Source organism: Gadus morhua, chromosome 12 (assembly GCF_902167405.1).
Source record: "Gadus morhua chromosome 12, gadMor3.0, whole genome shotgun sequence".
NCBI lineage: Eukaryota > Metazoa > Chordata > Actinopteri > Gadiformes > Gadidae > Gadus > Gadus morhua.
The window spans coordinates 28579125-28588190 of NC_044059.1; the positions used below are offsets into that span (position 1 = coordinate 28579125).

Here is a 9066-nt window from a genome sequence, read left to right on the forward strand (position 1 = left end):
TGTGTGTGTGTGTGTGTGTGTGTGTGTGTGTGTGTGTGTGTGTGTGTGTGTGTGTGTGTGTGTGTGTGTGTGTGTGTGTGTGTGTGTCTGTCTGTGTGTGTGTGTGTCTGTGTGTTCGTGTGTTTGCCGGGTTGTGTGTGTGTGTGTGTGTGTGTGTGTCTGTGTGTGTGTGTGTGTGTGTGTGTGTGTGTGTGTGTGTGTGTGTGTGTGTGTCTGTGTGTTTGTGTGTGCGGGGTTGTGTGTGCCTGCGTAACTTTCGGCATGGTGTGTTTAGAACTAAATTGAATTACACATTCAGGTTATTTTGTTTGCACTGACGATACTCAAAATTCAAAAAAGATATTCACAGTTTTATTTATGAAATGAATTCCCAAACACGAATATATTGTGAATATATATATATATATATATATATATATATATATATATATCGTTGACCTATTTATTATCTGCTCCACAGGAACTAAAACCCCAGGTTTTATAGATGTGATTCGGAGCAAGACGTTCCTCATCGTCTCTGGAGTGTCCGCGCTCCTCCTCATCATGCTGGTGGTGATGATCTGTGTTGTTAAGAAAAGAAGGCGAAGGCACAAAGGTATCTGTCAGCCTTTAAATCTAAGCACAATAAGTTGGCTTTATTAGGTCATTTTACAGCCCGCTATGTGTGTATATATACATACAGTATATGTGATATGCATTATGGTGAGTATAACATTTGCATTAACATTTAGGGCCTTTAGCAGATGCTTATATCCAAAGCGACTTACACTAAGTACATATAAGTACAACAATATATCGTTGTCGGTAAATATTATCACAAGACTTTGAATAATTTTACTTCACAAACTATAGCAGAGCAAATTAACATGTGTTTACTGGTAGAAAATAATAACATTGGCACAATTTTGGGGGACAGGGACGGGGGGGAAGTATCCCCTCCTTATTTTGAAATGGTAGATTTGCTCAGTTGTTCCTCTTGTACCAGTGTCAAACCCAGTTCGGGACAATGATTTGGAACGAAACTGCTTGCGACTGCTTGCATAACAATCACAATTTAACGTTCTGAGACTTGGCAGGGACATGAAGCCGTATGTGGCTATTCAACCCAGTCTCACGGAAATACGCGACACTGTCATGTCATTTAATCTATTAATTCGTGATCTGTGACACGTAATTTCAATTTTTTCGTGCCAAGAAGCACAAATTTCTAACAATATGACAGCTCTTGGCCGCCCGTTTCTACTTTCACCTTTGATTCTGAGAAATTGTGACAATTCACGGATATATTTAATGCAGGTGCGCTGCTCTGTAGGCAAACCGCAACGGAAAAAAAGGTAGCTGCGTCATCTCTTCTTTTTAGAATGAGTTTGAAATTTGTGCTTTTAGCACGAAAAAAATTGAAACTACGTGTCCCAGATCACGAATGAATAGATTAAATGACGTGACGTGACGGTGTCACGTGTTTCCATAAGACTGGGTTGCTCACTAAGCCTCTTCCCTCTCCACCACTCACAGTCAGTGAGCAAACAGCGAGTCAGCAACTCAGCGAGTGGTGGGTCTGGGAGGAGTCGAGACTGAGAACGAACGCGACGAATGAGAGAGAAGAATCAGTTCGGTTCGTTCTTGTTAAAGATTCGCTCATTCGAACTGATTCGGTCGCGAACGACTCATCACAAATAACCTTATAAGTGGTAATATGAAGAGCCGTTTGGGAGCCGAAAGAGCTGGCTCTTGTTGGTGAGCTGATCCAAATGACCCGGCTCCCAAAAAGGGCAGAAATTCCAATCACTACCAATAACTGCTCTAAAATTGTAATCTTTCGGCATATTACTTTCTGCAGGCCTACGTACACGTCAACTGAGTTTCTGACTGCGAAAACAAACAAGCAAGATGGCTGACATTTATATTATTCTCATGCAATATTTCGATATAGATTCGGCATTAAATAGGTTTTGATATCATTTCTAGCGGGAAATGTGCATTTTGTTTTTATAATCTTCGCTCCCTGATTTGATATGATGTTTAGCTTGTTGGTTAATATGAATATTCTTTCAGGTCTCGCCATGTTAGAACACAACGTTTTCTATCGTTGCTAGGGTGGTTGCTATGGACGCTGCTCCCCCTGGGAACAAAACATGGCTGATTGTATATATATTTATACTAAGCACAATATGCTTGTTTTGGCATTCAAATGCACTCTGATAACATTTAAGCAAGTAATGTGCCTTTTCGGAATTTGAGATCGTACCCAGCGGCCCAACTGTTCGATAATTATCATGTGTTTCAAATAATCATAATAGGAATGCATCTTTTTTGCTTGGTTTTCCTTAAGAGATGACCTGCCCCATTTATGGTAACACTCGTCCATCATTGGCGACCAGAAGGAAGCAAACCAGCAAACCCGACCCTCTGGTGGCCAGCAGAGTCCCCCCAAAGGCCCAGACACCCCTGAAAGCAAAGTGTCGAGATGTCCCTGAGCAAGACACCTCAACCTAAGTACTTCCGACGAGTTGGCTGTCACCTTGTACGGTTGACACCGCCGTCGGTGTGAATGTATATAATATATATAATATCTATATATATATTTGGCTATAGTTGAAATAGGCCTTGGATAATTGTTACCTGGTGTTCGGATTTCTTTTTTTTTAACCTTCAAACAGAGCTTTGGAATGTATCATTTGCATTGATTTACTCTTTTGAGTGTCTCACTGTGTGCTAGAAATAATAAATGTCAACTACTTTGGAAAAAATGTGTAAAAGTCCATTATAGACATGATCAGATGATAACTGAGAAAGTCTGTACCCCTGATAAGGTCTGTACCCCTGAGGTCTGTACCCCTGACAAGGTCTTTACCCCTGAGGTCTGTACCCCTGAAGGTCTGTACCCCTGAAGGTCTGTACCCCTGAAGGTCTGTACCCCTGAGGTCTGTACCCCTGAAGGTCTGTACCCCTGAAAGTCTGTACCCCTGAGAAGGTGTACCCCTGAGGTCTGTACCCCTGAGGTCTGTACCCCTGAGGTCTGTAGCCCTGAAGGTCTGTACCCCTGAAGGTCTGTACCCCTGAGAAGGTGTACCCCTGAAGGTCTGTACCCCTGAAGGTCTGTACCCCTGAGAAGATGTACCCCTGAGGTCTACCCCTGAAGGTATGTAGCCCTGAGCAGGTCTGTACTACACAGTACCTTAGGGCTGGGTTCCGATACCAATAGAGTGCTTCATTCTATACTTAATTCTTTCTACTACATTCGATACCCATTAGGTGAGGGAAGGAATCAGTTGCTTTAAAGGACACGCGTGGCGTCTCGGCAACCTGAACAGCCAGCTCCGGCCGACAGTCCGCACTGAGGCGACTTCGCCGCCTCAGACTTTATGGGTTGTAGCTGTTGCGGTTATGGGCCAATCACACTGCGCAAGATAGAAGATCAGCTTGCGGTGATTGGTGTGTGTTCCCCACTATAGACTCCACCCCCCTCCCCACACTCTTACCGTTTTGATGCGTGCCAGGGAACAGTCGCACAGGAAGTCCTGACAGATAGGGTGCGTGATGCCTTTAGATTGACACAACATGTTCATACCTGATGTTTGCGGCAGAAGCTAACAACTTGAGAAGAACACAATGATAGTCTGGGAGATGTTCCTTATTCCAGTCTCCATGGCAGGTAGGATTAAGAACTCTGACATTAAATACATGAGCTCTTTGCTCAGTATTATACGTAAAAAATGTGTTGATTTATCTGAATGTCAAAGTAAATTATTATTTTCCTTTAACTGCGAACATTCATTAATCTCTTTATCTAGGGATCTATCATTTATTGATATGTTAACGTTAAGTTTTGTGTTGACATGTTAAACATCTCTCTCTCTCTCTCTCTCTCTCTCTCTCTCTCTCTCTCTCTCTCTCTCTCTCTGTCTCTGTCTCTCTCTCTCTCTCTCTTTCTCTCTCTCTCTGTCTCTTTCTCTCTCTCTCTCTCTCTCTCTCTCTCTCTCTCTCTCTCTCTCTCTCTCTCTCTCTCTCTCTCCCTCTCTCTCTCTCTCTCTCTCTCTCTCTCTCTCTCTCTCTCTCTCTCTCTCTCTCTCTCTCTCTCTCTCTCTCTCTCTCTCTCTCTCTCTCTCACTCTTCCCAGTGACAGCCATGTCGTCGACCTGTACACCCCAGATCCTTGATGAACCCCCAGACAAGATCACGGTTCACCCTGGTTCCTCTCTGACTCTGAACTGCAGCGGTACATGTCAGGGTCTTCCAGTACGGTTGAGCTGGCACTTCAGCAATGTTTCAGAACGCGACGTAGGCAGAGGAGCCTTTACATGCCTCAATGAATCCTCTGAGGAAAAGACGTGGTGCAATTACACACTAAGAAATTTCAAGGACAGTGGATGGTACTATTGTAAAGTCACATTCGACCGGACTACATTATTGCAAGAAAAAAGCAGGAGAACGCGTGTTGATGTTGGTAAGTGGTAACTTAAAAGTACATATGCAATTCAATTAATAAATTATATGTCTGTGTCAACAATATCTTTAATTGAAAAAGAAGTATGAGATTAGAATTTTCTCTCCAATACAGCAGGGAACGAGAAGGATGCTTTAGTGACGGCAAACCCAGGTGAAGTGATGGACTGCAAATGTGGGCGTGCGTGTGTGTGTGTGTGTGTGTGTGTGTGTGTGTGTGTGTGTGTGTGTGTGTGTGTGTGTGTGTGTGTGTGTGTGTGTGTGCGCGCGTGTGTGTGTGCGGGGTTGTGTGTACCTGCGTTACTTTTGGCATGGTGTATGGAACTCAATGGTCACATCAGGTTATTTTGTTTGCAATGACGATACTCAAAATTCAAAAAAGACATTCACCGTTTTTTTAATGAAATTAATTCCCAAATAGGAATATATTGTGAAAAGCTATATGTATATAAATCGTTGACTTATTAATGTTCTGCTCAACAGTAAACAGAAACCCGGGTATTAAAGATGCGATTCAGAGCAAGACGTTCCTCATCGTCTCTGGAGTGTCCGCGCTCCTCCTCCTCATGCTGGTGGTGATGATCTGTGTTATTCAGAGAAGAAGGCGAAGGCACAAAGGTATCTGTCATCCTTTAAATCTAAGCACAATTAGTTTGCTTTATAATGCAACGCAAGGGGTTTACGGACCCATTACGTCCTTGCGGGCCTGACGTGCGCCTCCAAAAAAATTGTAACCTTGCATCGGGACGACGCCGCAGCAAGCGCTGTGATTGGTCCACTCACTAAAACCTGACACAGAACAAAGACAGGCTCACAAGCCCTTCACACTAAATGCATATATGTACAACAATATATTGCTGTCGGTAAATATTAGACTTGGATAATTGAATGAAGTACTTCACAAACTACAGCCGAGCAAATGAACATGTTTACTGGTAGAAAATAATAATGAGGCAATGAAACAATATTTATTGTATTTTGCCTTTATAAAAGATAAAGGCAAAAGGCAGATCTGGGTGCTGCCTTAATGCAGCACCCAGATACCCAAAGACATGCTCGCCAGTGCACATGTTCAGTACTCCTACTCAATGTGAGCAGTGATCAGAAAAAAGAGAAGAGAAACAGAGAGACAGCCATTAGAGACAATGACAGGAAACCACACGCCTTATGCCACTAGACGCTGCTCCCCCTGGAAACCAAACATGGCTGATTGTATATATATTTATACTAAGCAGAATATGCTTGTTTTGGCATTCAAATGCACTTTGATAACATTTAAAGCAAGAAATGTGCCTTTTCGGAATTTGAGAACCAGCGGCCCAATTGTTCGATAATTATCATCTGTTTCAAATAATCATAATAGGCCTGCATCTTTTTTGCTTGGTTTTCCTTAAGAGATGACCTGCCCCATTTATGGTAACACCCGTCCACCACCGGGGGCCAGCAGGCAGCAAACCAGCAAACCAGACCCTCTGGTGGCCAGCGGAGTCCCCCCAAAGGCCTTAACACCCCTGAAAACAAAGTGTCGAGATGTCTCTTAGCAAGACACCTCACCCTAACTACTTCCGACGAGTTGGCTGTCACCTTGTACGGTTGCATGCCATCGATTTGAATGTATGAATGAAAAAAAAGAATATATATGTATATATATTTATTCTCTAACCTCGTGGACATAGTGTATTTAATAGCTTATATGTTTTTATAAAGGACCAAATGTATAGTGTTTATTTAACATTTAATGTTTATTTCGCATTTACAATATCTAATTAATATTTTTGGTGCAATATTTCTCCCTTACTCAATTTGGCTGTAGTTGAAATAGCTCTTGGATAATTCTTATGTGGTGTTCGGATTTCTTTTTTTTGCGCATGTATTTGGATAAACCTTCAAACAGAGCTTAGGAATGTATCATTTGCATTGATTTACTCTTTTGAGTTTCTCACTGTGTGCTAGATATAATAAATGTCAACTACTTTGGAAAAAATGTGTAAAAGTCCATTACAGACATGATCAGGTGATAACTGAGAAAGTCTGTAGCCCTGAGCAGGTCTGTACCCCTGAAGGTCTACCCCTGAAAGTCTGTACCCCTGAGAAGTAGTATGTGCCCCTGAGAAGGTCTTTACCGCTGAGGGTCTGACTGTAGCCCTGCGCAGGTCTGTAGGCCTACTACACAGTACCTTAGGGCTGGGTACCGATACCAATAGAGTGCTTCATTCTATACTTAATTCTTTCTACTACATTCGATACCCATTAGGTGAGGGAAGGAATCAGTTGCTTTAAAGGACACGCGTGGCGTCTCGGCAACCTGAACAGCCAGCTCCGGCTGCCACTCCGCGCTCGACTTCGACGCCACAGATTGTATGGGTTGTAGCTGATGCGGTTATGGGCCAATCACACTGCGCAAGATAGAACATCAGCTGGCGGTGATTGGCTGCGAGAAAAATCATACAAATACAAATTTAAAAAGCATTGAATGCATTTTGTCCAGCCTTCGCGGTATCGTAATTTGTGGTCTTTGAAACCGTGTAACGTTTTTAAGTTCTAATGTCTATCTTCGATCCAAAGACTGAGACTAATCCAAGTAAGATGATCAGAATAAATATCGAGGATATCCCGTTCACTGAGGCAGTCAGGAAATTACTGGCGGAGAACTTGCAGGAGCAGGCGGAAGAGAGGGCACAGAAGGAGGAGAAGGAACAGCAGGAAGAGAAGGAACAGCAGGAAAATAAGGGACAGGAGGGGAAGAAAGGCACAGGAGGAGAAGTCCCGGCAGGAGAGGAAAAGGCTGAGGAGAAGAAGGAGCAGAGAAGGCAGCTGGAGAAGGCAATGTGAACAATGTGATTTTAAATGCCACCCTGGCCTACATTAAAGTTGAACTTGATGACATCTATTGTGAATTTCACTTTTTAAAAGTACTTGTTAACCATACTTTTAATTCAGCACAGAAATTAAACGTATACTTGTAATTACTTCTGTATGCTTAAATGATATTTGTAATACACTAAAGTATGCTCAATTTTCAAATGGGAAAGTCTGTACCCCTGAGAAGGTCTGGAACAGGGGCCGGATTCACAAGCATTCTTAAGAAGAAAAAAGTTCTTAAGTAGCACTTTTTTCTTAACTATGTTCTTAAGACAAAATTTAAGAAGATTTGATATTCTTGGCGCTCAACTTTCTTCTTAAGTTTTTTCCTAAGAAAGTATTTAAGAACAAATGAGATTCTTGAAGACAAAGTTCTTGAGTTTCTTCTCAAATTTCTTCTTTGCAACTTTAAGATAACCCTTCACCAGTCTTAAGTACCCTGAGAAGGTTGTTACCCCTGAGAAGGTGGGTCTGTTACCCCGCATATTTCAACATAGAAGCTTAATTGTTGAGCAGAGGCCGACCATTTCAAAATCTGTGTTGCACAGCAGATATAACTTTAGGATGGTTATATTAGCAATGGATTACAAATATCTAGCCTAAGTATTTGAAAACAAATAAATGTGTTTGTATATATATATATATATATATATATATATATATATATATATATATATATATATATATATATATATATATATATATATATATATATATATATATATATATGTATATATTTGAAGACATTACTACACAGCATGTTTTATCAAACACACAAACACAGACATATACTCAGAAACACCGGACGACAACCTAAGGCTGAAGTTATCAGAATGCGATGGCGTGTGTTGCGGTGTTGGTTTCGCGTGGGGGAGCAGGATCTGGCTAACACAAACACACACACACACACACACACACACACACACACACACACACACACACACACACACACACACACACACACACACACACACACACACACACACACACGCGCACACGCACATGCACAATGCTATGTTTTGTGGACCTCTCTTCGGTTGGGGTCATCTCTTTATCGCACTGTACTCCCCATACCCCCCCCTTCTTCATGTCTAAACCCACTGTCACACAGGAAGTTCACTTCTTTCTTTTTGCACAGCATGACACATTTCGAGGACAAGAGGTACCTTGTACTGCATGCAATTCTGATGTTCCTTATTCCAGTTAATCTAAGTGTGTGTGTGTGTGTGTGTGTGTGTGTGTGTGTGTGTGTGTGTGTGTGTGTGTGTGTGTGTGTGTGTGTGTGTGTGTGTGTGTGTGTGTTGTGTAGGACATATTTAATTGTGTATTAACAAGAACAATAAGATGTTTCCCATAACAGTACAAGGAAGACATACCAAAAGGTATAGTGACTGTGTGTGTGTGTGTGTGTGTGTGTGTGTGTGTGTGTGTGTGTGTGTGTGTGTGTGTGTGTGTGTGTGTGTGTGTGTGTGTGTGTGCCTGTGCCAGTGCCAGTGCCTGTGCATGTGTGTGTTGATAGTGATGATCTGGGATGTCGAGAGAAAAAGGCCATCCTTTTAATCTAAGTCAAATTGAATCAACTATATTCTGCTAATCTTCTTGAAGGCTCCCGTCTCGATGAATTCTCTCTCCTTAACTACTCCACACCGTGTACTAGGCCTATTCAAAGAGATGTCAGCCTAATCATCATCTCAATTCTGCTTGACGGAGATAATGGGACGAGTAAGGAGGGGCCAACTGTGTTTCTGAAGAAGAGTA

General features: G+C 42.1%; 1 long non-coding RNA gene across 1 annotated transcript; it reads left to right on the top strand.

Annotated features, from left to right (window-relative positions):
• Positions 1–3504: 3504 nt before the first annotated feature.
• On the top strand, positions 3505–7332 carry LOC115555999 (uncharacterized). Its single transcript, XR_003978927.1, has 5 exons — positions 3505–3655; positions 4121–4447; positions 4562–4600; positions 4930–5064; positions 5842–7332. It is a non-coding gene; the product is annotated as an uncharacterized LOC115555999 (long non-coding RNA).
• Positions 7333–9066: the final 1734 nt, after the last annotated feature.